This window comes from Pseudochaenichthys georgianus, chromosome 24 (genome assembly GCF_902827115.2).
Source record: "Pseudochaenichthys georgianus chromosome 24, fPseGeo1.2, whole genome shotgun sequence".
Lineage (NCBI taxonomy): Eukaryota > Metazoa > Chordata > Actinopteri > Perciformes > Channichthyidae > Pseudochaenichthys > Pseudochaenichthys georgianus.
In genome coordinates, this window is record NC_047526.1 from 2,224,760 (window position 1) to 2,250,966 (window position 26,207).

Sequence of the window (26,207 nt, forward strand, 5' to 3'; positions counted from 1 at the left end):
GAGCCATTTAGGTTTAATTTTTTCAATCCGTCCGCGTGCACGACGGCATCTGCGATCCTTCGCTCTACCCCTCGCTATTGCGTGAAGGGTCTGCTTTATGCGCTCCGCACATAACCCTGTCCGACAGTTCATGAGCGTGCTCACTAGCGCACCTCCCCCGTTCATAAAGTCAAGTACCCCTCAAAAGGTCCGGTTTATTTCATTTTAAGGATGCGCACCATGCACCATCTCCAGGTGCTCCTTTGAGAACCAGGGCAAAAAGTTATGTGCACCCCTAAGTGATCTCTACAATAAAAAGGTTTAGTGCAGGATGTACAAAGATATTAATAGGAGGAGGTGCAAAACAGAAAAACGAATTAACCTTTATTAACACATTAAAGAATACTTTAGGTTAAGGTCTTCTTTTAAATAAGAAAAAAGCTTTGGGGGTATCAAAAGATAAATATTAAGCCTGACAAAGTACTTAACGTCTAATATATTGCTTTCCTGCAATGTTAACTATGTTGAAGCACTTATTTTAACTGATATTATACCTATGAATTATACTCTTATGTATGTAGATAGAATAAGAAATGTGCAGAATATGACAGTTTAATGGTGGAGGTACACACATATTGATAGATGTCTTGTAATGCACTGTTGAGGAACCTGTGACCCAAGTTTTTCATTCATTGCATAACTACACCGTAGTTGTGTATATGATATGTCAATAAACCTTAGAAAATCTTGAAATCTTGAAAGGGATGTGCAAAATAGTCATAATATACAGTCTTCAATTAACTATTAGTAGAGAATAACGAGTAATGAATATACTTTATTACTCGTTTCCATTCATGTCAATTGCAGATACATGTTTAGTCTTCTCAAGCACTAACTGTCAAATATCTCTCCTGATTGTTGGCACTTGACAATCACCTTCCCTGAATTTTATTTAGGTGTAACTAAAGTCTGATTTAAGGGTTGTTTATATTTCAAATAATTAATCAGAATCTGCAAAGTAACTCAAATAAGTGTAGTGGAGTAAAAATACCAGGTTAACCTCTGAATTGTCGTGGAGTAGAATTACAAAGTAGCAATGAGCTGTCATGTGGGTATATATTAATGCTGCGCATTATGGACACAAGCGATTTTCACCCATTTATTAATTATATGTTTTACATTTGATAACACCAATGTGTTTAATACTGGCAACTTCTAATTGTGGGAAAAACGAAAACAGTCGTTCAGTAGAGACGTCCCAGAGAACATTTTGCAAACACAATAGGCAGCATGTGTAGTTCTGGGGGGGCGTTCGAGTCCAGTTGTGGATAGTCTGGCGTGGTTTCGTTCCATTTAAAACAGCTGTTTGTCGCTCGGCGTAACCTTGGCGCACAGTCACTCCAACATCCAATCCCAGAGCTTGAAGATTAATCACGGGGACAGTAGTCCTAAACGATAGCTGGGGATTATGGGTAGTGTAGTGTCTTCGGCCATCCTAAACTCAGAATTTCTTTTCGGATTTGATATGGCATTAACACCATATCCCTACATGCATTGCGACTAAAACATCCAATCAGCGAGCTTATTAGATGTCGTGACCATAACACGAAATGCCGTGAGACTGGGTTGGATTGGCTGGGCGGAATGCAAACCACGCCCCGTAAAACTCCCAAAGACTTTTGTGAAGCCGCCATTTTATTTGCTCGCATTAAAATTTCAACGAAGAGATTACTTTTGTGAAAGCAGCTATGGCAACACCAAATAAATCAGCGGAGCGGTGGAGTGATGATGATGTGTCGGAGCTTCTGGAGATTTACTTGGAGGACGGGATCCAGAAGCTTCTACTGAAGGCAGTTTCCGTTGTTCAGCAAAGTTAGCTGACCTGGGAACCGTCGACAGCGCAAAGTCATGCCGGGGCGACGACGAAGGTAAAATGAACTACATGCACTGCGCTGTTTTAATCTGCACAATACTGGTCTCAGATGTACTTTGTAACGGACCGTCTACACAGCAGCGTGCGCTGACGCGTCCCCATTCACTTTGAATGGGGTGACGTCACTTTTTGCTGCAAAAGTTGAGCAATGTTCAACTTTTGGCGCCTCGGCAGAAGCGTCAGCCAATCAAATCCCGTTTTTTCAAATCTGCCAGTACAAGCGCTAGCCAATCAAACCGCGTGTATGCTGGGAGAGACGCCGCAGGTCATTTCCTCATATTCCAAAAAATGGAGGAGAGATTAATTATAGCGGTAGTGAATAACCCGGTGCTGTATGATCAGTCTCTGTTCATCTACCGAGATACAAACCGGAGGAGCCAGGCATGGAGGGAGGTGGCAATGACAGTGGGTGGAACTGAAATTGTGCTGTTTATTAGCTGTAAAGTGTCTCTACAGTAGGCTATTTTTATTATATGTACAGCACGGGAGATTCAAGTGATTGGTTGTTGGTCTCGTTGCTCGCATAAACTCCCCAAGCTTCAGACGAGAGAGAGAGAGAGAGAGAACATTTTGTACAAAGACATACCAATAAATCTAATGAATTCAAATCAATGTATTACAAAAGAACTAATCCAAACAATAGAAGAAACTATTAAAGACAACCAAAAGCCCCTTGATTCCCCAATGACTTGGGAAGAGTTGACCACACAGACACAATCTCTCCGGCCAGGGGCGGACTGCCATTGGGAATACCGGGAGTTTCCCCGGTGGGCCGGTGCTGTGTGTGGGCCGGAGGGCCAACAAAAAAAAAAAGTTTATAAAAAAAAAGAAAAAAAACCTTTTTTTTTTGCCTAAATCCTACCGGCCCACATTTGTAAGTGTTCCGGCCCAGCCCAGCCCAGTGGGGTGTGGCCAGGGTTGGGTTGTAACGGAATACATGTAACGGTGTTACGTAATCAGAATACAAAAATCAAGTAACTGTATTCAGCTCGCGTTACATTTGAAAAACGAGTAATCTGATTACAGTTACTTTCGTAAACCTGAAGTGAATACATTTTGGATTACTTATTGGAATTATTGGTGGAAAGATTTCCTCACATTTAATATTCATTACTAAAGGTACAGCCGAATCATCACAGCGCACAAAACCGCGCAGATGGACCAAAAAGGGGAGCGTTTGAAGAAAATGTGCAGGTCCGCTCAGTGAAACAATAACAACGTAACATGGAGGAACAAAAGTCTGCATTTAAATCGTGTGTGTGTGTAGAGGTGTGTGTTGTTAAAACACATCAGCCACACCGCTCTTTAGCCTTTCTAATGATTCTGAAGGTAAACACAGTGAAGGCTGTGCGTGAAAGGCACTGCGCGCTCCTCTTCTCAGAGGCTGAGTTAACCCTCCCGCTGCCTCCTGGCGCTGCAGAGAGTTCATGAAGTGAACGAGGTGTTCCTTCTATAAAACAGCTGTGGGCAGCAGATCTGTGAGAGTCACAGACATGAATACATAGATCAAGGCAGATTGGTGCACACACTCTCCTGTTTTGCCAATCCGGTGCTTAAACAAATATAACTCTACACCCCTGGCCGAAATGTCCTTAAAATGAAGTCCGAGTTCGACATTTTAATTAATGTCCTGCCAACACTGGCAGGACAGAAGGCGACACGCCCTTTCTAAGCCATGTCCTCACATCCCAAGCTGCATCCCCAAAAAGTTTATTATGTTGTTACAACAGGGTTCAGGGGGAGTGGCTGTACGGCTGTACCCGTAGGATAGAAAAGGGGGAAGTGACGTCTGACTCAGAGGTCGCACGGCTGTGGAGAAGAACGTGTTGCCCACATTCTGTTACTGAGTTTAGGCTAGTTAGCTAGCAGGTTGATAGTTTTGGGTGCAGTCACTTTTGCCTCCACTTGCTGTTCAAATAAATGTTGAAAGAAAAAGTTAATCTGTTTACAGTTCTGTTTTATATGGGTGTTGAAGAAGAAGAAGAAGAAGAAGAAGAAGAAGAAGAAGAAGAAGAAGAAGAAGAAGAATTGGGAGGGATGAAACCCTCTTAAATGATCACGTTATGTCCGGTGCCTTGCTCAAGGGCACCACGGCAGGGCAGGAGGTGAACTGGGACCTCTCCAAGTAGAAGTTCACACTCCAAATAGGTCTGGTCGGGGACTTGAACCGGCGACCCTACGGCTCGCAGGCCAAGCCCCTACTGACTGCCATATATTTAGTCCCTAATTTTGCTCTCAAAATTGACCAGATTGATGCATTTAACTTCAACATTTAAAAAAAAATCTTCAGGGGGGAGCTTGTCCCCGGACCCCCCTAGAGGAGGTGAGGTCCACCACCTGCCCACACCCCCTGTTAAATTGTCTCACCCACATTGAGGATGCTTCCTACGCCCATGTTTTATTCCATGTGTCAAGTCAGGCAAATTGGGTCAAAATGTTATTGCATCAATGATCTGTTAACATTAAAATCACTAAATATATGCCGTAACTATTTTGCTCAAGGTAACTCAAGGGCTCAGGTAATGTGATTACTATATGAATAATTGTCCAAAATAACATTAAATGCATAGGGTTTTTTATTAAGTAACATACTTTCGTCGCCGGGCAGCCGATACATGCCGCGCATTAAGTGGGCCTGTCTGTCAATTAATCCCCGGGCCACTTTTTCCCCCCTGTCTCCGGAAAGGTTCTGGCCCAGACAACATTAAAAACGAAATGCTCAGATGCAGCACCCCAGAGATGCAGGGTACAGTGTTAAAGCTGTTCAATATCGTATTGCAGTCAGGATGTTTTCATCTGGTGCAAAGGGCTCATTTCCCCCATTCATAAGAGTGGAGACAATCAGACCCTAATAACTACTGTGGCGTTTGTGTCAGCAGCTGTCTCTATTATTCTGTAGCATTCTAAATAAAAGAATACAAGATTTCCTTAACCAACAATCCATCTTCAGTAAAAATCAAATTGGCTTCCTTCCAAAACACCGCACCACTGACCATGTGTATACCCTTCACACTTTAGTTAACAAACATGTACACCAAACACAACATGGTAAGATATTCACTTGTTTCATTGATTTCAAAAAAGCTTTGGACTCTATTTGGCACGAAGGGCTCTATTATAGACTTCTACATTGTGGTAGGGGGCAACATGTACCATCTGGTTAAATCAATGTATTTAGGGAATACGTGTGCTACGTGTTAAAATTGGAGACTAACAAACTGAATTCTTCACCCAGAGAAGAGGCGTTCGTCAGGGTTGCAATTTAAGTCCCACTTTATTTAATATATATATAAATGAACTTGCTGTTCAGTTGGATCACTGTGCTGCTCCTGGCCTCTCCCTCCGAGAGAGAGAGAGAGAGAGAGAGAGAGAGAGAGAGAGAGAGAGAGAGAGAGAGACGCCAGCAGCAGGGACCGTGTTGTTAGCATCTGGTTAGAGAGGTGAAGTGTCTGCTTTATGCTGATGACCTTGTTCTGCTGTCTCCTACTGAACAAGGACTACAACAACAGCTGGACATAGTAGACCAGTACTGTAAGAACTGGGCCCTGCAGTCAATATGAAAAAAACTAATGTCATGGTTTTCCAAAAACGCAGTATGAGTTGTACCTACCTCGGTTTAACCATAACAGCATCGGGACGTTTCAACATGGCAGTGAATGCACTCAAAGAAAGAGCCAGAAGAGCTCTAAATGCAATGAAGAGAACATTTTATAATGTCCAAATTCCAATTAAAATCTGGCTCAAAATCTTTGATAATGTGATCCAGCCCATTGCGCTGTACGGCAGTGAAGTATGGGGTCCACTCCGTCACAGAGCTCTACCCGCTGGGACAAACATCCAGCAGAGTCTTTGCATGCAGAGTTCTGCAGATACATCTGACGTGTTCAGAGAGAAACACCAACACAGAATCAGGCAGATACCCGCTGATCATTAACACTCAAGAGAGAGCACTGACATTCTTAACCACCTTAGATCCAGCCCCCGAGACCCCCTCCACTCCAAAGCCCTCCAGAGCCAAGAGCTGACCCAGAGAAGAGTCCCTTATGTCAGCTGGTGCTGAGGCTAGCTGCCCCCTCTCAGAGCCACTGTGACCAGTCTCTCAGCAACACTGCTCTCCAAACACCAATCACAGTCAGACGCATTATAACACAATGTAAACACAACTATTTACAACATTGGGAAGAAGAGACGAGAAGCCAAAGCAGATTAGAATGTTACCTGGCTCTAAACAGAGAGTATACGGCACATCTGTGGTCAAACTACAGAAAAGCAAGTTCACGGAAACTTCAAGTAGCTGATAATGATGCCCTGAGAATATTGCTGAAGAGACCTCGATGGTCGAGTGCAAGTGAAATGTTTGTGGCTGCAGGAGTCAATACTCTACCAGCTGTTTTAAGAAATATTATGTATAAATGTATTTGCCGGCTTAATGACTGATAATGAAATCCTCTTGGCCTTATCGAACATAAGGTTTAGTGCTACACGCTACCAATCGCAGCTGTGGAGACATTGGTATAGTTGTCTCTTTGTAGGACACTGATTTAAATTATTCTTAAACTATGAATTCTTTTTATGCTGTGTATGTAATTTATTATATGTAATGCCTTGTCTTTTATCTGGACCCTGAGTCTGTAATAAAGTTTTCACTCATTCATTCAGTATGAGCTGGCAGAATATCTCTCTACTGTCAGAGACAGAAAGCAGAGACAGATCCTAACCAAGCACAGGCTCAGTGACCACAGACTGGAAACAGGAAGACTCAAAAGATCCTGGCTACCAAAAGAGAACAGAACATGTGGTCACTGTACGACAGGTGAGACTGAGACAGAGATGCACTTCCTCCTGAAGTGCCAAACATTCAACGAAGTAAGGAGCGTTAACTGGAACAAGTTGAACTCTGTAATCCCAGGTTTCAAGGAGGTTGATGACCTCTCAAGACTGACGGCCCGTCTGCACTACAGGCATCAAAACATCTTGAAGCTGGGCGTGTCTGAGGCTTGGCGATTTCTCGCACCCAAGGCGACCAACAACCAATCAGGAATCTCCCGCCCGCCCCCGGCATACAAAGCAAAAAAAAGCCTGCTACTTCTCCACTATTGCCAAAATGGATGCCAGTTTTGTAGCAAGGGTAGCGTTGGTTTATGCAATGTCTCGCAGGATGCCACGTATAGTGCGTCGCTGTTGGGTACATCCGATACTCAGAAAACGTCTGCAACGGGGGGAATACCACGTTCTGGTCCAAGAGCTCCGCCTGGATGGTGTACTGTTTCAGCAGTACTTCAGGATGAGAAAAGACGTGTTCGACGAGTTGCTGGGGAAAGTCGGTCCACTGATTGCAAAGGCAGACACCCATATGCGTTTGTCAATCGGACCTGCCGAGCGACTCGCCATCTGCCTACGGTACGTTTTGTGTATTTCTATTTCTTTAATATGACTCTGTATATAAAGAGAGAGAATGCATGCCATGGATGAATGAAGTGATTTAGTGATTTAGTTCAGATGAATGACATTAATTAAGATAGCTAGGTAAACACAGTATTGCTCCCCTGTGTACATTGCGTGTGTGTGTGTGTGTGTGTGTGTGTGTGTGTGTGTGTGGTCTGTGTGTCTGTGGTCTGTGTGTGTCGGTGGTCTGTGGTATGTGTGTGTGTCTGTGGTGTGCGTGTGTCTGTGGTCTGTGTGTGTCTGTGGTATGTGTGTGTGTCTGTGTGTGTCTGTGGTATGTGTGTGTGTCTGTGGTGTGTGAGTGTCTGTGGTATGTGTCTGTGGTGTGTGTGTGTGTGTGTCTGTGGTCTGTGTGTGTGTCTGTGGTCTGTGGTATGTGTGTGATTGTGTCTGTGGTGTGTGTGTGTATGTGTGTGTGTGTGTGTGTGTGTGTGTGTGTGTGTCTGTGGTGTGTGTGCCTGTGGTGTGTGTGTGTGTGTGTGTGTGTTGGTGTCTGGGGTGTGTGTCTGTGTGTGTGGGGGGGGGGGGGGGGTATGACATATTTTTTTTAAATCATGTATATTACTTTTTTCTCAGGTACCTGGCAACCAGTGACTCGTACAGGACCATAGCATTCAGCTATCGGGTCGGGTATTATTTGTATAATGCGCTTTCTGCCTTCCTGTCATTAGGAGTTAGACATGTAATATTGATTTTTCGGAAGTGAGGGACCGCTGGCAAGTTGCTGCCGCGCCTCCTCCGTTGTCTGTCGATTGTTTCGTGCTGTTTCTGTTGAATGTTGTCTTGTGCAACTGGACTCCAAATCCGTCAGCTATAAACCCGTCTGTCCCATCTAAGATTGTGACGATTAATTTAGCCGTTTAACAATCCGTACACGCGCTAATGCTACTGTGCTGTCACTCTGTAGCTTGAAGCTAGCCGCGCCGGTACACGGCTCACCGTACTGGACTACTTGGGCTGTGCTCTATTTCACCTGATAGCCTGATCTGGTGCGCCCTGCAAAGCACACCTGTTCGGATCTGTCCGCTGCCATTCTGCCAGCTCTCCTGGGTGCAAATATTGTTGGAGAATGAGGTTTTTACAACCCAACTCCTCTCCGCGTGTCGTTTTGGCGAGTCCTGCTTGAAATCATAATAGGGAGGAAATTAGAAGACACCAGGATACCAGTTAAACAATAATCCGTTTTAATTAAACAAGGTAATAATGCAATACAATATAATACATTACTATACAATATAAAGAATCATATAAGTAACGTAAGGAGTACTCCTTCCCTGATTCACGCGCTGTGATCCTTCTGTCTGGGCAGCGCGCAAAGAGAGAGAGAACAAAAGGATGAACAAGCTCTCAATACCAACACAAGAAGGAAGGGGCGGAGTTAACTTGGTCGTCTTTTCCGGTCATTTCATTTGGGAGATACCAAAGATGCTGTCTCACAGTGAATCAGCGCGGGCCAGCAGAGAACCAAACAGTTTCAGTTTGAAGCCAAACACATTCTTATTATGTAGCTTATCACACAATAGTCCATATGTTTTCCCTCTATGAAAGCCACACGTGTTGGGAATTTATCAGTCATCATCTCATGACCCCCTCAGGACCAGCTAACCCACAGAGCTTCTCAAGGCCTGCAGGATGCACATCATTAATTTAAGAAGAATTTAACCATTATATCTGGGGAAAATGTTCCTCGCAATTTGCAAAGCCTATCAATGGTTTAACCAACCAACTTTCACAAGGCACTTGAAACATAACTATTGTCATTCCTCTCCACTGTGTTCATCTCTCAACATTATATTTAGAGCCCTTTAAACATTTGGAAACAGCCCTTCATAGCAATTTCTTATAGCAGAAGGAGAGGGAGACCAAAACGTGTCAAAAAACTGCGTCCTTGTCTGCTGAGTCTCCATACCCGTCCTCTCCCTCCGAGACATAGGCCAACAGTGGCATTTGATACGGAGGGGGAGAAACAGCTTTTCCCTCAATGGTGGAACTGATTAGTCTGACACATAATGAGCGGATGCACGGCACACAACAACACCCACATGTTATTAAAATGGCCACAAAAGTACCTACAGAAATAAAAAGAGACATTATTAAACCCTTCCATTGACCAAACATGTTAGCAAACCACTCTTCAAGGGGATTGTGTATCCCTGATTGCTCATGCATAGTTTTAGATAGGATACGAAGACCTTCTAAGGCTCTGGTCACGGAACCGTCCGGCGCCGTGTTGTTGGGAATAAACGTACAGCACATATCCTTGAACATTGAGCAAACACCCCCTTTCTCCACTAGAAGCATATCCAGCGCCATCCTATTCTGCACAGCCATAAGGGACGTTGGATGAGCACAGGGGCAGTGGTGAAGAGTCTCTTTAGCTCTGAAAAGGCTGCATCGCACTCTGGGGTCCAGGAAAAGCCAGTTGTGGGGGAAGTGAGTCTGGTTAAAAGGACCCGCCACTCTGCTGTAGTCCCTGATGAAGCGCCGATAGAAATTGGCGAAACCAAGAAACTGTTGAAGCAGTTTGACTGAGGTTGGTTTGGGCCACCCCACCACCGCTTGGATCTTCTCAGGGTCGGACCTAAGCTTTCGTTCCTCAACAATGTAGCCCATGAATGAGACTGTGTTGACATGGAATTCGCATTTCTCCGCCTTTACAAAGAGTCTGTTCTCCCGGAGTCTCTGCAGCACCTGCCTGACATGGATAATGTGCTCCTCCTTGTTACGAGAGAATATGAGGATGTCATCCAGGTAGACAAAGACTGATCGGTTGAGGAGGTCACGGAGCACATCGTTCACCATTGACTGAAAGACTGCAGGGGCATTCGTCAGTCAAAAAGGCATCACCAGATACTCGAAGTGACCGAGTGGTGTGTTAAAGGCCGTCTTCCACTCGTCCCCTTCTCGGATTCTGACGAGGTGGTAGGCATTGCGGAGGTCCAGTTTGGACAAAATGGTGGCTTCCTGGAGGGGTTCAAAGGCGGAGTTAATGAGGGGTAGTGGGTATTTGTTTTTTACAGTAATGGCATTGAGACCCCTGTAATCAATGCAGGGCCGCAGTGAGCGGTCCTTCTTGGAGACGAAGAAAAACCCAGCACCGACCGGGGAGGAGGATGGCCGAATGACACCAGCAGCCAGGGAGTCATGGATGTAATTCTCCATGGATTTTCTCTCAGGGCGAGATAGGTTGAACAGACGTGAGGAAGGCAGAGGGGCCCCGGGAAGGAGGTCAATGGGACAGTCGTAGGGTCGATGAGGAGGAAGAGAAAGAGCTCGCTGTTTACTGAACACCTCTCCTAGGTTATGATATTCAGTGGGAACAGATGACAGGTCAGGCGGCTCGATCTTGAGTGGTGGAGAGGCGGCCTCTGCTGGCGGTAGGGCAGACTGCAGGCATGAGGATAAGCAAAAAGAACTCCAACTAATGATCTTGCCAGTTACCCAATCAATCTGGGGGTTGTGAGTTCTTAACCAGGGATGGCCCAACACTATGGGGGCCTGAGGTGAGGAAATTAGGTGAAACTGAATAAACTCACGATGGTTTCCAGACAGAATGAGGTTTACTGGCTTGGTGCGGTGAGTGACTTGGGCCAGGAATTTTCCATTTAGAGCATTAGCACTAAGAGGTGAATCTAACACTTCGCAGGAAATTCCTGCCTGAGCTGCAATGTCAATGTCCAAAAAATTCTCATCCGCCCCCGAGTCCACTAAGGCGAGCAGGGGTAGGGACTGTTGGTTGCAGCAAAGCATGGCTTCTAGCTGCGTTCTGGGTCGGGGGTTGAGAGAGGAGGAAGGGCTCGCCAGAATCCCCACAGCTACTGACGAGCCTGACCTTTTGGCAGACTAGGACAGGAGGAAACGAGATGACTGGTTTGGCTGCAATAAACACATTCCTCAGCATGGATCCTTCTAGCATGCTCAGATGGTGAGAGGCGGGCCCTTCCCACTTGCATGGGCTCATCTCCATGGGATGAGGCTGAGTAAGGAGTCGGGAAAGATCGGGGAATAGGGGTAGTGGCGGTTCCAATTTGGGGATCAAGTGAGAAGTCGCTGGGATTGGAGTGACGGCTAGTCCTATCCCTACGTCTCTCTCTGAGGCGATTATCAATCTTAATGGCTGTGGCTATTAAATTATCCAAGCTACCTGGATCATCCCTAGCCGCTAGCTCGTCTTTAATTGCTTCGTTCAGCCCCGAAGAAAAGCATCCTGTAGTGACTCGTTATTCCAGCGTAAGTCGGAAGCCACCTGTTCTAAACTCCACTGAAAATTCGGCTACACTACGGGAGCCCTGCCGGAGAGGAAGAAGGCGCCTAGCAGCATTCCTCCCCCGTACGGGGTGATCAAAAACTTTTTTCATTTCGGAAATGAAAGTATCATATGACCAGCAAATGTGTGGCTGGCTCTCCCTAACAGCTGTAGCCCAATCTAAAGCCCTCCCCCTCAACAGGCTCATTACATATGCTACACTAGCCCCATCTATGTGATAAGTACTAGGCTGCTGCTCAAAAACTAACGTACACTGGAACAAAAAGGCTCTACAATTAACCAAATCTCCAGCGTATCGTTCAGGTGTGGGAATGACAGCCTCTCGTAGCTGATGGAGGAGTGCGGCAGGAGGGGGGGGAGGGGCTGTCGGCTGTGCAGCGTGCTGCGGAGGAAAAGCCTGTGAAGTGAGCAGTTCTACCTGCGTGCCGATTCTTTGCACATTAACGGAGAGGTTCCGGAGAGTTTCCAATGCCTCACGGAGAACTGTATCATGATGCCCCACGAGAGCGCCTTGACTGGCCAGGGCATGGCAGAGTTCGTCCGTAGTTTTGGCCTGGTAGCCGGTGTCCGCTGGGTCCATACTGGCCAGATCGTTCTGTTACGGTTATCGGAGAGAACCCAAACGCAGGACACGGCAGTGTGTTACAAAGGTTTTATTTGGAGGAGATAATCCGGCTGGAGAGTATCCACTGGAGCGTAATCCATTGAAGAGTATCCTCCGGAGTTTTAATCCACTGGAACGTAATCCACTGAAGCGTAATCCTGGAGCACAAGAAGAACAGGTAAGAATATATTCAGGTGTAGCGAAAATAGTCACTATACTTTAAGAAGGCTGAGAAGGCTAAGAGTTTTACCACTGGGGTTTAACAACGATCTGGCGCTGACAGGTTGTGGAGCCTCCGCTGATATACCATCCGTAATGGCTGATGGGAATCAGGTGTGTCGCAGAGGAGAGTGCTCAACTGTTTGCAGCTGGTGGAGATTTGAGCCGGGAGCCAGGAGTGACAGGCACCACGCCCACACAGACAGGGAAAGGGAAAACACACACACAAGGAAGGTGGCTGGAGAATGCAACCACCACATATGAATGCAAACCGAGTCATTTCGTTTATTTTTAACGAAATAAATGTGATTTAATCCACATAATTTACTGTGTTAATTGTTTACTTAGTATTGTTTAACTTGAAGGTGCCTGATGTGAACATTTCCAGAATGTATTTTCTTCACTTTTTAAATGCCTCTGTGATGTGCTGCTACCCATTTCCCCTCGGGGACTAATAAACGAATACTATGACATTAACGATTAAACACATTTGTGCATTCTTTATGAATGCAAACCGAGTCAAGCCGACTCTAATAAACGAATACTATATATTGAACGTCTATTGAATGGCCTTTGTATGTATACAGTACAGTATAGCCCAACCATTTACACCTTCCTTTTTTCCCGTCAAGAGTTTGACTTGGAGAAAGGTAATCGGTGGTGCTTTTATAGCCTATTACATAATAACTGTGTGATTTATATTGCTTTTCAAATGCATATGGCCACCCATTTAAACGGCTCTTCCCGTCAAGAATATGAATATGAACTTAGTTAGATCACTTTACATTTCTGCGAATTAATTTTTAATCACACACGTCTCCCCATCCCGAAAATAATAAAGAAAATAAAAAGAGGAAACAATTTTCAAGTTCAGCTTTCACCGTTTTATTTAAAATAACTGACATACAGTAACAGACACATGCTGTAGGCCTATCTGCTGTGGAAACCAGGACGAGCGATTTCGGGATCTGTTTTTCTGGGGCTCCTCAGTCTCTCGTTTACCCGGCTCCTGATCTACAATGAAATGCAGTTTAGCTTCTAACCAGGTGCAACAAGCAGTAAAGTGAAAAGTAATGTTCACAATCTACAGAATAAAATATATAATGAATTCAATGATGAATAAACAGTGAGGGGTATGAATACACTAGATATCAGCCTGTGAGCAGTATGAACAGTGTGTTAATCGTTAATGTCAGATATTGTTACGACTGGAGCACACAAAAACTGATAGGACCCAAATGCACGACTCTAGACAAAAGATGATTCAAAAAAAGGTTTTACTGTGATGATAAAACAAGGTAATCCATTCACAAGGTTCAAAACGATCTGGCACTTGGCACAGGGAACACACAGAATATATACAGAAGCACGGGACTCCACAGGTGCAAACAATAAGGGCGGGGCAGGTAATCAGGTCCGTGGACAAACAGGCAAGGTAGGAATCGAACTACCTGAAATGAGAAATGACAAAGTAAAACAGAAAATGGCAGACACAGACTTGACAATATAGACTCACGGAGAAATAATACTAACAGATCTGACGAGACACAACAGTACCCCCTCCTCTACGGCCGACTCCGGACGGCCCAGAGTCCTGTGGATTAAGTCTGAAAAAGTCCTTTATCAGTTTCTGATCCACAACAAACTTGCTGGTACCCACGACCGATGTTCTGGACCGTATCCTTTCCAGTCTACAAGGAACTGTCGGCCGCGTCCTCTCTTTCTGACTGCTAGCAGTTTCTTGACGTCATATATCAGACCGCCGTCTAACATCCGGGGGGGAGGAGGAGGCTTGGATGGAGGAACCAAACGACTCTCCCGAACCGGTTTGACTTTGGCAACATGAAAGGTCGGATGGACTCTCAAGGACCTGGGCAGGCGCAGGCGAACAGCCACCGGGTTAACAACTTTCGTTATGGGAAACGGACCCACAAACCTCGGAGCCAGCTTCCAGGAGGCCACACACAGGGGCAGATCTCTTGTAGATAGCCAAACCTTCTGCCCGGGTTTGTAGGCAGGTGCCGGACGACGATGTCGATCTGCTGTCTTTTTCATGCGAGCAGCACTCTTCAGGAGAACCTGGCGAGCTCCTGCCCAGACTCTGTGACACCGCCTCACCAGGGCATGTGCTGACGGTACAGTCACTTCCTTCTCTACTTCTGGAAACAGAGGAGGTTGGTAACCATAGGCGCAGTGAAAAGGGGAGAGACCCGTGGCAGATGTAGGTTGGGTGTTGTGGGCATACTCCACCCATATCAGCTGCTTGCTCCAAGTTGTGGGATTCTGGGACACCAGACACCGTAAACACGTCTCCAGTTCCTGGTTGATCCTCTCTGATTGACCATTAGCCTGTGGGTGGTAACCAGATGTGAGGCTGGGAGTGGCTCCTATCAGGCTGCAGAACTCCTTCCAAAACTGGGAAATGAACTGCGGCCCACGGTCTGACACCACATCTCGAGGAAATCCATGCAGCCTGAAAACATGAGATAAGAGCGCTTCTGCTGTCTCTTTAGCAGAGGGAGATTTGGGCATGGGGATAAAGTGAGTAATTTTGGTGAATCTGTCAACAACAGTGCAAATGGTGGTGTTACCTGCAGAGGGCGGCAGTCCAGTGACAAAATCCAGCGAGATGTCAGACCATGGGCGGCTTGGAATGGACAAAGGTTGCAGTAGACCCATAGGAGACTGGGTAGAGGTCTTATTCCGAGCACAGGTAGTGCAGGCTGCCACATACTCAGTAACCTCCTTCTCCATTTTAGGCCACCAAAACCTTTGCTTTATCAGGTACATAGTTCGTCTGATACCTGGATGACATGTTAATACAGATGTGTGAGCCCAGTGAATCACATCAGAGCGGACAGATGGGGGAACAAAGAGACGGTTAGGGGGGCCACCACTGGGTACGGTTTTTCCCTCTAAAGCTTGATTTACCTTAGCCTCAATTGGCCATGTCACCCCTCCTATCACCTGAGTGGGCGGTAAAATGGACTCTGTCTCCTTGGAAAGAGCCTCTGGGTCAAAAAGCCTGGATAACGCGTCTGGTTTGGCGTTCTGTGAGCCAGGACGGTAGGAGAGAGTGAAGTTAAACCTATTGAAAAATAAGGTCCATCGTGCCTGTCTGGAGTTTAACCTCTTAGCCTTGCGTATGTACTCCAAATTGTTGTGGTCTGTCCACACAATAAATGGCTGTTTTGCCCCTTCTAGCCAGTGCCTCCACTCATCCAGTGCTACCTTCACGGCTAATAACTCTCTATTGCCTACATCATAGTTCCGTTCAGCCGCAGTCAACTTACGGGAAAGGTAGGCACATGGATGGAGCTTACTGTCTTTCTCTGCTCTCTGTGAGAGGACCTCCCCGATGCCCTCGTTGGAGGCATCCACCTCCACCGTGAACTGCCGTTGGGAATCCGGGATGGTAAGTATTGGAGCTGTAGTGAAAACGTTTTTCAACTTCTGGAAGGCCTGGTCTGCCTGTGGGATCCACACAAACTGAACAGAAGGAGAGGTGAGTACATGCATAGGAGCGGCAATAGAACTAAAATTCCTAACAAACTTCCTGTAGAAGTTTGCAAATCCAAGGAATTGTTGAACTTTTTTCCTGGAAGAGGGTGTGGGCCATTCAGCCACAGCGCTCACTTTAGCAGGATCCATCATTATCTGGTCAGGACCCAGGATGAAACCCAGAAATGAAGTGGAACTGACGTGGAACTCACATTTTTCAGCCTTAACATAAAGTTGATTGTCCAACAACTTTCTTAATACCTGACGAACATGCGAAACGTGTGAACCTTCATCACGGGAAAAAAATCAGGATATCATCAAGATAGACAAAAACAAAATGATTCAAAAATTCCCTCAACACATCATTTATGAGAGCCTGAAAAACGGCAGGTGCATTTGTTAGACCAAAAGGCATTACCAGATACTCATAATGTCCGCTTGGAGTGTTGAAACCAGTCTTCCACTCGTCCCCCTCCCGTATCCTCACCAAGTGGTAAGTGTTACGCAGGTCAAGTTTTGAAAAAACTCTAGCTCCTTTCAACAGTTCAAACGCTGAGGTCATAAGCGGGAGGGGGTACCTGTTCTTGATGGTTATGTCGTTTAGGGGGCTGTAGTCGATGCAAGGTCTTAGGGATCCATCTTTCTTCTCAACGAAGAAAAAACCAGCTCCGGCGGGAGATGACGAGGGACGGATAAGACCCGTTTTGAGAGAGCCGTCTATGTACTCTCTCATAGACTCTCTCTCTGGAGCTGAGAGAGAGTACAGTCTTCCCTTGGGCAAGGGGGACCCAGGCAGGAGATCGATGGCGCAGTCATAGGCGCGATGAGGAGGAAGGGATGTCGCTTTAGTTTTATTGAACACCTCCTTGAGATCTCGGTAGCAGCTGGGTACGTTCGAAAGGTCAGGGAAGTCTGAGTCTTGATTATTTTCATGTTCCCTGTCATTGTCTATTATGGGCTCTCTGACAATTTCAGCAGTCTTGCTCCTGAAACACGAATGAGAGCATTCGCTTCCCCACCCCAAAACCTTACCAGTCCGCCAATCAATGTGAGGGTTATGTTTGCACAACCAGGGATAGCCCAGAATTACTGCATGCTGTGCAGAATTAAACAGATGAAAAGTCATATACTCTGAGTGTTCATGTTCAATAGTTAGTTTAAGAGGCATGGTTCTATGAGTCACTTTGCACATGAGAGTACCGTCCAGAGCGCTAGCTTCAAGTGTCTGAGTCAATGGCACGGAGGCAATTTTCAAACGTTTAGCTAACCCCCAGTCCATAAGATTAGCGTCAGCCCCTGAATCTACAAGTACTTTCAAAGCTATGCTGTGCTCATTATTACTAACCTCAACCTGGGTCATGGATCGTGAAGGGAAATCTGCGGTTGTCAATCGGCTCACCAGCACCCTCCGTCTTACTGGTAAGCCCCGTCTTTTAACGGGGAGGCTCCCAGGAAATGTCCCTGCTTCCCACAGTAGAAACATAAACGCTCCCGGAGGTGCCGCTGCTTTTCCTCTGGAGACAGCCTGGCCCTTCCGAGCTGCATGGGTTCCTCTTCTGTGTTCCCCGAAGCAGGTTTCACGGTAGTAGAGGAATTGTGGGTCCGAAATCCGGGTCGTAGTGGAGATCGTGCAGGAGGTGGCGCTTTCCTGGCTTTCTCCCTCCGTCGCTCTTGCAGCCGAGTGTCTGTGCGTATAGCCAAGGCGATCATACTGTCCAAATCCGGCGGAAGATCAAGAAGAACAAGAAGATCCCGCACAGAGTCACTGAGTCCGCTCAAAAACATATCGTATAGTGCGTCTTCATTCCAACCACTGTCCATGGCCAAAGTACGAAAATCAATGGCGTGGTCAGAAACACTCTGATTCTGCTGGGAGATCTGTGTCAGGGCTCTGGCAGCTTCTCTCCCCGGTGTGGTTCGGTCAAAGATTTTTTTTATAGTCTCAGTGAATAGTTGGAGAGATTTACACACCGGAGACTCCCGTGCCCACTCCGCCGTAGCCCAGGCTTCCGCTCTTCCCGTGAGGTGGGACACAACAAATGCCACCTTGGCTAGATCACTGGGGAAAGCAGCAGGCTGGCAGGTAAAATGTAGGTCACACTGCGTTAGGAATGGACTGCAGTTACCGGACTCGCCCGAAAACTTCGCTGGAGGAGCAAGACGAATCATGGAAGCTGGCATGGAAAAAACAGCTGTAGGCTCTGGGGCTGGGGCAGCCACGTTGGAAGGAGCGGCAGGCACACTATCCAACCGTGTGAGTACATTATGGAGCTGTTCAGCCAGGTGATTAATTTGTATTGTAACTACGCCTCGAAACTCACTCTGGCTGCTAGTCAGGGTCATTACTCCCTGGTTTATGTCCTTCATTTCTTCCTCCTGCTGCCGCAGACGTTGAGCCTGAGAGCAGAGCGCTGCCCTCAGGGTTTGAGAGTCGGCTGAGTCCATTTGTTGGCCAGATCGTAATGTTACGACTGGAGCACACAAAAACTGATAGGACCCAAATTCACGACTCTAGGCAAAAGATGATTAAAAAAAAGGTTTTACTGTGATGATAAAACAAGGTAATCCATTCACAAGGTTCAAAACGATCTGGCACTTGGCACAGGGAACACACAGAATATATACAGAAGCACGGGACTCCACAGGTGCAAACAATAAGGGCGGGGCAGGTAATCAGGTCCGTGGACAAACAGGCAAGGTAGGAATCGAACTACCTGAAATGAGAAATGACAAAGTAAAACAGGAAATGGCAGACACAGACTTGACAATATAGACTCACAGAGAAATAATACTAACAGATCTGACGAGACACAACAGATATGTACTAAGTAAATAGCCTACATTAATTTCATGATGGATTAAACCACATTTATTTCGTTAAAAATAAACAAAATGATTAAATGTAGGGTGAATTGCCCTAATGTGGAACATTTTTGCATTTCAGACTTAGGGAATATTATTGCGACATGAAGCCGATACAATAAATCAAAATCCAGTAACATTCTGAAATCCCCAGGATGTGTCCTAATCAAACCAAAAGAGAACATGCAGATATTAAACTCATTAAAGAAATGGTAGACATATTAGTACTCTTAGTGCCAAGTTGTCTCAGACAATCTGTTTTCCTAATGTGGGACAGTTCTGTGCAAAATGTGGGACACTGAAAAGTCTATATTAAAAAGCCTCAGTCACCTTCATTCATGTAATAAAAAAATCTCAGGCCAGTAACACTCAAAGCTACAGTAAATGTGCAATACCATGCTATGTTACTATTTATAATGTTATTGTTGTTACAACAGAAGATGTTTTTATTTAAATTGAAGTTAAATGCATCAATCTGGTGCACTGAGGGCAAAATTAGTAGATTTGTGGATACGGCTCTCAACACTCATATGAAACAGAACTGTTCTTACAATGTGTGTTGGAACTTGGAAGGTATTAAATTACTATGCATATTTTATTGTGTAAACACACAGCTGATCACCTGAGAGCTGCCGTTTCATTCAGAGCGTTTAAAAAAAACGACGGTCTGATTTCAACAACTCAATGTGTGATTATTATAGCAGTAATATTAGACACTAATACTACAGTAAACTATTAACACTGTACATATTATTGTTTGCCCGTGGGATTGGGGTGATCGGTAGTGAGAGCCGCTGCATTTTCCTCCGGTCGGATGTGATATAAAAACAAAGCGATTATTGTTGTTGTTGTAAACTCACGTGGATTAAATTTAGTGCATTCATTTCAACTCGCGAACATAAGATACATTAAATGAATGCGAGGATGACGATCAAAAATTGTTTGTTTGACCCTGGATGCATTTCCTGATCTAAAAACATAGCGATGGTTTTGTACTTACGCCAACGTGAATTAAACATTATTTTGTTAAATAAAAACATGGTGATGTTTAGTAAATGACTACATGTCTCTTACTTAAGCACAGAATATGATCCTATCCGTGATATATGGATCTTAACAAATATCCGCTTTATCAGATACCTGTAGATCAGCTGTTTGTTTCACATGAGTTCCAGTGTGGCAGCTTTTCACGGCTCCCCCTGGTGGATCCATGATCCATTGTTGCTGGTTTCATTATAATTAAATGTATTTATCAAGGGGGCGTTTCAAGTCCTGCGGGGGGATTTTACTTTTCAGCAGGGGCCCACCCCGTGCCGATCACGGACCCGCACAGGTAGGCGTCTGAAACGAAGCGCTACATCTGTACTAGTGCTAGACACGGTGTGGTTACACCAATCCGTAGGGATATTTCCTAGGTCAAAACGTGGAGATTTTTGGACCATGGTGAAACAGGTGTACCCACCGGCGCCTCTGCTAGGCGTGAATACGCCTGTCCTAGTACCATTATCAATTGGAGGGAAAACCTTGGCCAGGGTGGTGCAGTTAGGAGGACTAGCCATCTTGGTCAGCTGTAACGTCGGGTTACGTAGTGTAACCCTTGTTATATTAGCACAGGCGGAGCCCTCTACTGGACTCTATGGGTACTCTCTTACCCCGCAAGCATTCTCCCACTGAGACTTCTATAGACGTAGCCGGCCCTGGGCGGACCTACCTGAATGCGCGCGCATCACACCGTATAAAAGGAGGCCTCGCCTCCTGACTATCATCCGACACTTCTCTTCAGCGAGCGGAATAGGACTGACAGTGCCCCGAGTAGAGGGCTCCGCCTGTGCTAATATGACAAGGGTTACACTACGTAACCCGACGTTATATCTCTCACAGGCTCCGCCCTCTACTGGACTCTATGGGTACAGTGGGTGGAGCCGCGATGTATACGCGCACTGTCGTCCAACAATATTCCACCCTACTGCCCCTGACCGGCTATTATGGTCAGCAGCTGCTGCCCCACCTTCTCCTTTAACCCGGTTGTAACCGAGGAGAAATCTGGGCTGTGGCTGACAGAGCACACCCTGCTGCGCTTACCTCGCAAAAAGTGTGCTCAAAAAACAGTGCCGGGGGACCCCCCCACCCTGAATGGGGAGAGCCCCCTCGGCCCCGAAAGGGCTAACTACACGCCTGCCTCCCTGAATCCCTAAGGATAACAGGGAGAGCGCCAGAGCCCCTGACCCACACTCAAACACTGACCCCGTGTCGAGTGTGTGGACTAAAGTGTGGAGGGCTCCCCCCCTCCTGCTCTCGGCAGGAGGAGAGCAGCCCTCCAGCCCTGTAAGGGCCCAGTGCTCCACCCCCGCCCCTCCCGGGACCCTCCGAAGGCCCGAGAACAGCGAAGGCGCATTACGTCCGGGGAGGGGGTCAGATACCAACTGACCCACAACCCCCCTCCCCCCTACCAGTCCTGTGTTGCCCCCTCAAGTACAGACGAGGAGAAAGAGCTCGACATGTCCAAGAGATAAAACCTTATGAAGGGGTCTGGCGTCAACCAAGACGCCGCTGTGCATATATCCACACTCCACACTCACACCGTTGAATAAGGCTGTTGACGCAGCCACAGCCCGTGTGGAGTGTGCACGAACCCCCGTGGGGCAGGCTCTCCCTGCCTGTCCGTAGGCATGTGCAATGCACTCGCAGAGCCAGCCTGCCAGGCGTTTCTTGGACAGAGCTTTCCCGATCACCACGCCCCCGAAGCACACGAACAGCTGTTCGGTGCGTCTAAGGGCAGCCGTGCGCTCTACATAACATGCTAGCACACGCACCGGGCAGAGGAGGTGCGGTTTAGCTTCCCTGGTCCCACATGGAGGGGAAGCCTAAAACCCCCTAACTGAATAGCCCTTGACCTGAACGCACTCCTTAGGCTCTTGGGCACAAAGGAGGGGGTCGGTCTGAGTGTCGCGCCGCTCCGGTCACCCCGAATCTGTAAACAGCTCGGGTGCACCGACAGAGCAGTTAACTCGGACACTCTTTTGGCTGACGTTAAGGCAAGAAGCAAAGCTGTTTTCCACGACAATGCTTTCAGAGAGGAGAGCTCCAGAGGCTCAAACGGCCCCGAGGCCAGAGCCTCGAGCACTAGGGGCAGGTCCCACTGTGGGGTGGAGGCGTTCACTACTGGGCGCAGCCTCCTGACCCCCTGTAAAAACCGCGACATCAGTGGTTGACTAAAGGCTGACCTGCCGCAAAATCCCTCATGACAGGACGAGATGGCTGCTGCATACACCTTCACTGTTGAATGTGCAAGCCCTCTGTCCACCAGTAACTGTAAGAAGGATAAAATAGAGCCTAACTCACAAAATAGGGGCTCTATTCTCCGCTCCTCACACCATCGCTGGAATCCTAGCCACTTTGGCCTGTAACAGGCTGTGGTGGATCCAGCTGTAGCTGCCTGGATAGACTGAATAACACTATCAGACAATCCACCCTGTCTCAACCTGTCCCTCTCAGGAGCCAAACCTGGAGAGGACGGCCGAGAGTGGGTAACGCACCGATTGCACCTGCCTCTTGAGACATCGCCCCCCAGAACTGGGGAACCGCCCAGGGCTGGCCCACCTTCATCTGTGTCATCTCTGAGTACCACGGCGCCCCAACGCGATCCGGAGCCACTAGGATGACTGACAGACGTTCTCGCCTCACTCTCCTCAGGAGGGGGAGAATGAGACGCAGCGGTGGAAAAGCATATAGCAGCTTCCTTGGCCATGGCTCGTGTGCAAACGCGTCCACCCCCAAGGGTACAGTGGCTGTTTCGCCGGCTGGCGAACAGATCCACTTCCGCTCTCCCGAACTGGGCCCAGATCTGCTTCACCACCTTCGGGTGAAGCACTCACTCGCCTGGCAGGGGGCCGCCCCTCGACATGAGGTCGGCTCCCCCGTTCTCCTGTCCCGGGATATGGAGGGCTCTCAGAGATAACACCACCTCTGAAGCCCATAACCACAGCCTCTCCGCTGTGGTCAACAAGGCGGCGGAGCGGACTCCGCCCTGCCTGTTGATATAAGCCACTGTGGTGCTGTTGTCGCTCCTGACCATTACATGCCTCCCTTGAATTAGGGGCCTGAAATGCCGGAGGACTAACACTACCGCCCGTAGCTCTAGGAGGTTGCTGTGTCGAGACTCTGTTAGAGCCCAGCGCCCACCTATAGCCCTCTTCAGGCAGGTCCCTCCCCATCCTGTTCCGGATGCATCCGTGAACACTGTGATGTAGGAGGTCACCCGTCCCAGTGGAGACCCCCTCCGGAGGTGATCCGGGGACCCCCAAAACCGGAGGTTGCCCCTCACTGAGGGGGGTATGGTTACCAGCCGCCGCTTGTGCCTCTCGGGATCCAAGTGCAGGCTGGAGAACCACCTCTGCAGGCGGCGCATATGTAGTAACCCTAACGGGACCATCATGTGATCAGCCGCCATGAGACCCAGCGTCTGCATGACAGTAAAAGCTGTCACTGTTGCCCCCTGTCGCAGTCTGCGTACCCCCTGAAGAAGGGACGCACGTCTGCTCTCTGACAGGGTGGTGCGCAACGTGCCTGCATCGAGCACCACACCCAAATACAACGCCCGTTGGTGAGGTATGGGGGTGCTCTTTTTCCAATTGATCGCGAAGCCTAATCTGGTTAGGTGTGTTATCAATTGTGCTGTGCAAAACATTGCCTGTTCCCGTGACCCAGCCATGACTATGAGGTCGTCTATGTAAAATAAAACTCTCATGCCGTGTGCGCGCAGCGGTTGAAGCGCTGTGGCCACATATTTGCTGAATGTGCGTGGGGATAGGGAATAGCCGAACGGCAGCCTGTTGTACTCGTAGGCTATTCCCTGGAAGGCAAAACGCAGATACTTTCTGTGCTTTGGAGCAATTTCTACATGAAAGTACGCGTCTTTCAGGTCGATGGTGGTGAACCAATCACCTGGCTGCACCAGCCCCAGTAACTGTTTCATAGTTAGCATGCAGAATTTCCTGCGGGAAATGGAGAGGATAGCTTCACCTCTCGCATGCCCATAAAAGGGGGTGGGACGCTGCAGAACTGGAGTGAATGGCCCCGTTTCAGCGTCCTGTCCATCCACCCTGATAGTACACATTTACCTCTCGCATGCCCATAAAATGTTACGGTGGAGCGAAGGAAGCAGGTAGGACCCAAATGCAGATTAAAGTAAAAATAATTCCTTTATTTCAAGGCTAAGATATAATCAAAGACAAAACAGAACACTCACCGACGAACTAGTCATGACACAAGACAACCCGACAAAGAGAGACAGAAAACCCAGAACTTAAATACACCCAGGACTAATCACATAAACACGAGACAGGTGAGGAGGGAGGAGAAAACACATGGGTACCAGGTGAACACAATTGGGTAATCAGAGAGGGAAACCGACAGAAAGCAAACAGGCAGGAAACGGGGGTGAACACTTTACAAAATAAAACAGCAAACCCAAAGATAGAAAAGGACACGAAAAATACCAACATAGACAAATCCTAACAGTACCCCCCCCTCAAGGGACGGATCCCAGACGTCCCAAAACAAAAAACAAAAATCCAAAAACTCAAGCAGGGAGGGTGGAGGGGGTCCGGAGGAGGGACGCATCACTAAGCCACCAGGGTGGGAGGAGGGGGTCAGGAGGACGGGACTGAACTGACCGTCCAGGGGCAAGGCAGAGGACCAGGAAGGGGTCTCGGGCGGACGGCCCGGGGGTAAGGCAGAGGACCAGGAAGGGGTCTCGGGCGGACGGCCCGGGGGCAAGGCAGAGGACCAGGAAGGGGTCTCGGGCGGACGGCCCGGGGGCAAGGCAGAGGACCAGGAAGGGGTCTCGGGCGGACGGCCCGGGGGTAAGGCAGAGTCCAAAAAGGGGGATTCGGGAGGACGGCCCGGGGGCAAGGCAGAGGACCAGGAAGAGTCAGGGGGCCGGGCCCGAGGGCGAGGACCGCTGCACTCAGGGGGCCGGGCTCGAGGGCGAAGACCAGACAGCTCCGCAGGCCGGGCAGGAAGGCGCTGACGGGACAGTGCCGGAGGCCGGGCAGGACCCGGTGTCGGAGCTGGTGGGACAGGCCTCGGCAGGATCCCCCACGGAAGAGGACCAGGACACGGGATTGGCAGGACCCCCGGCAGGAGAGCAGTCGGCGGGGCTTCCAACAGCACAGGACAAAGGGTTGGCAGGACCCCCGGCAGGAGAGCAGACGGCGGGACCCCCAACGGGACAGGACAAAGGGTTGGCAGGACCCCCGGTAGGAGAGTAGTCGGCGGGGCCTCCAACGGCACAGGACTAAGAGTTGGCAGGACCCCCGGCAGGAGAGGAGTCGGTGGGGCCTCCAACGGCACAGGACAAAGGGTTGGCAGGACCCCCGGCAGGAGAGTAGTCGGCGGGACCTCCAACGAGACAGGACAAGGAGCTGGCAGGACCCCCGGCAGGAGAGTAGACGGCGGGACCCCCAACGGGACAGGACAAAGGGTTGGCAGGACCCCCGGCAGGAGAGTAGTCGGCGGGACCCCCAACGGGACAGGACAAAGGGTTGGCAGGACCCCCGGCAGGAGAGCAGATGGCGGGACCCCCAACGGGACAGGACAAAGGGCCGGCAGGACCCCCGGCAGGAGAGCAGTCGGCGGGGCCTCCAACGGCACAGGACAAAGGGTTGGCAGGACCCCCGGCAGGAGAGTAGTCGGCGGGACCTCCAACGGCACAGGACATGGGGTTGGCAGGACCCCAGGCAGAAGAGTAGTCTGCGGGACCTCCAACGGCACATCAGTAGGGACTTTAGATGGGACTACAGAGGGGACTAGAGAAGGGACCAGAGGAGGAACTAGAGAACGAAACTCGAGAGGAGACTCGAGAGGGGAACTAGAGAGGGGACTTGAGGAGGGACTAGAGGAGGGACTAAAGGAGGGAACTGGAGAGGGGACTCCAGAGGGGACTAGAGGGGAGACTAGAGGAGGGACTAGAGAAGGGAACTTGAGAGGGGACTCGAGAGGTGAACTAGAGAGGGGACCAGTGGAGGGACTAAAGGAGGGAACTGGAGAGGGGACTCCAGAGGGGACTAGAGGAGGGACTAGAGGAGGGACTAGAGAAGGGAACTTGAGAGGGGACTCGAGAGGCGAACTAGAGAGGGGACTCGAGGAGGGACTAAAGGAGGGACCAGAGGAGGGACTAAAGGAGGGAACTCGAGAGGGAACTTGAGGGGGAACTGGAGATGGGACTGTGGCAGCTGGGGCCACATCTGGGTCTGGCACCAAGGCTGCTGGGACCGGGACTGGGGCCGGAATTGAAGCCAGAATCCTGGCTGAAAGGTCCGGTTCTGGAGCCGGAAACATGGCTGTAAAGTCCGGTTCCGGAGCAGGGACTGTGGCTGCTGGGACCGGCACTGGAG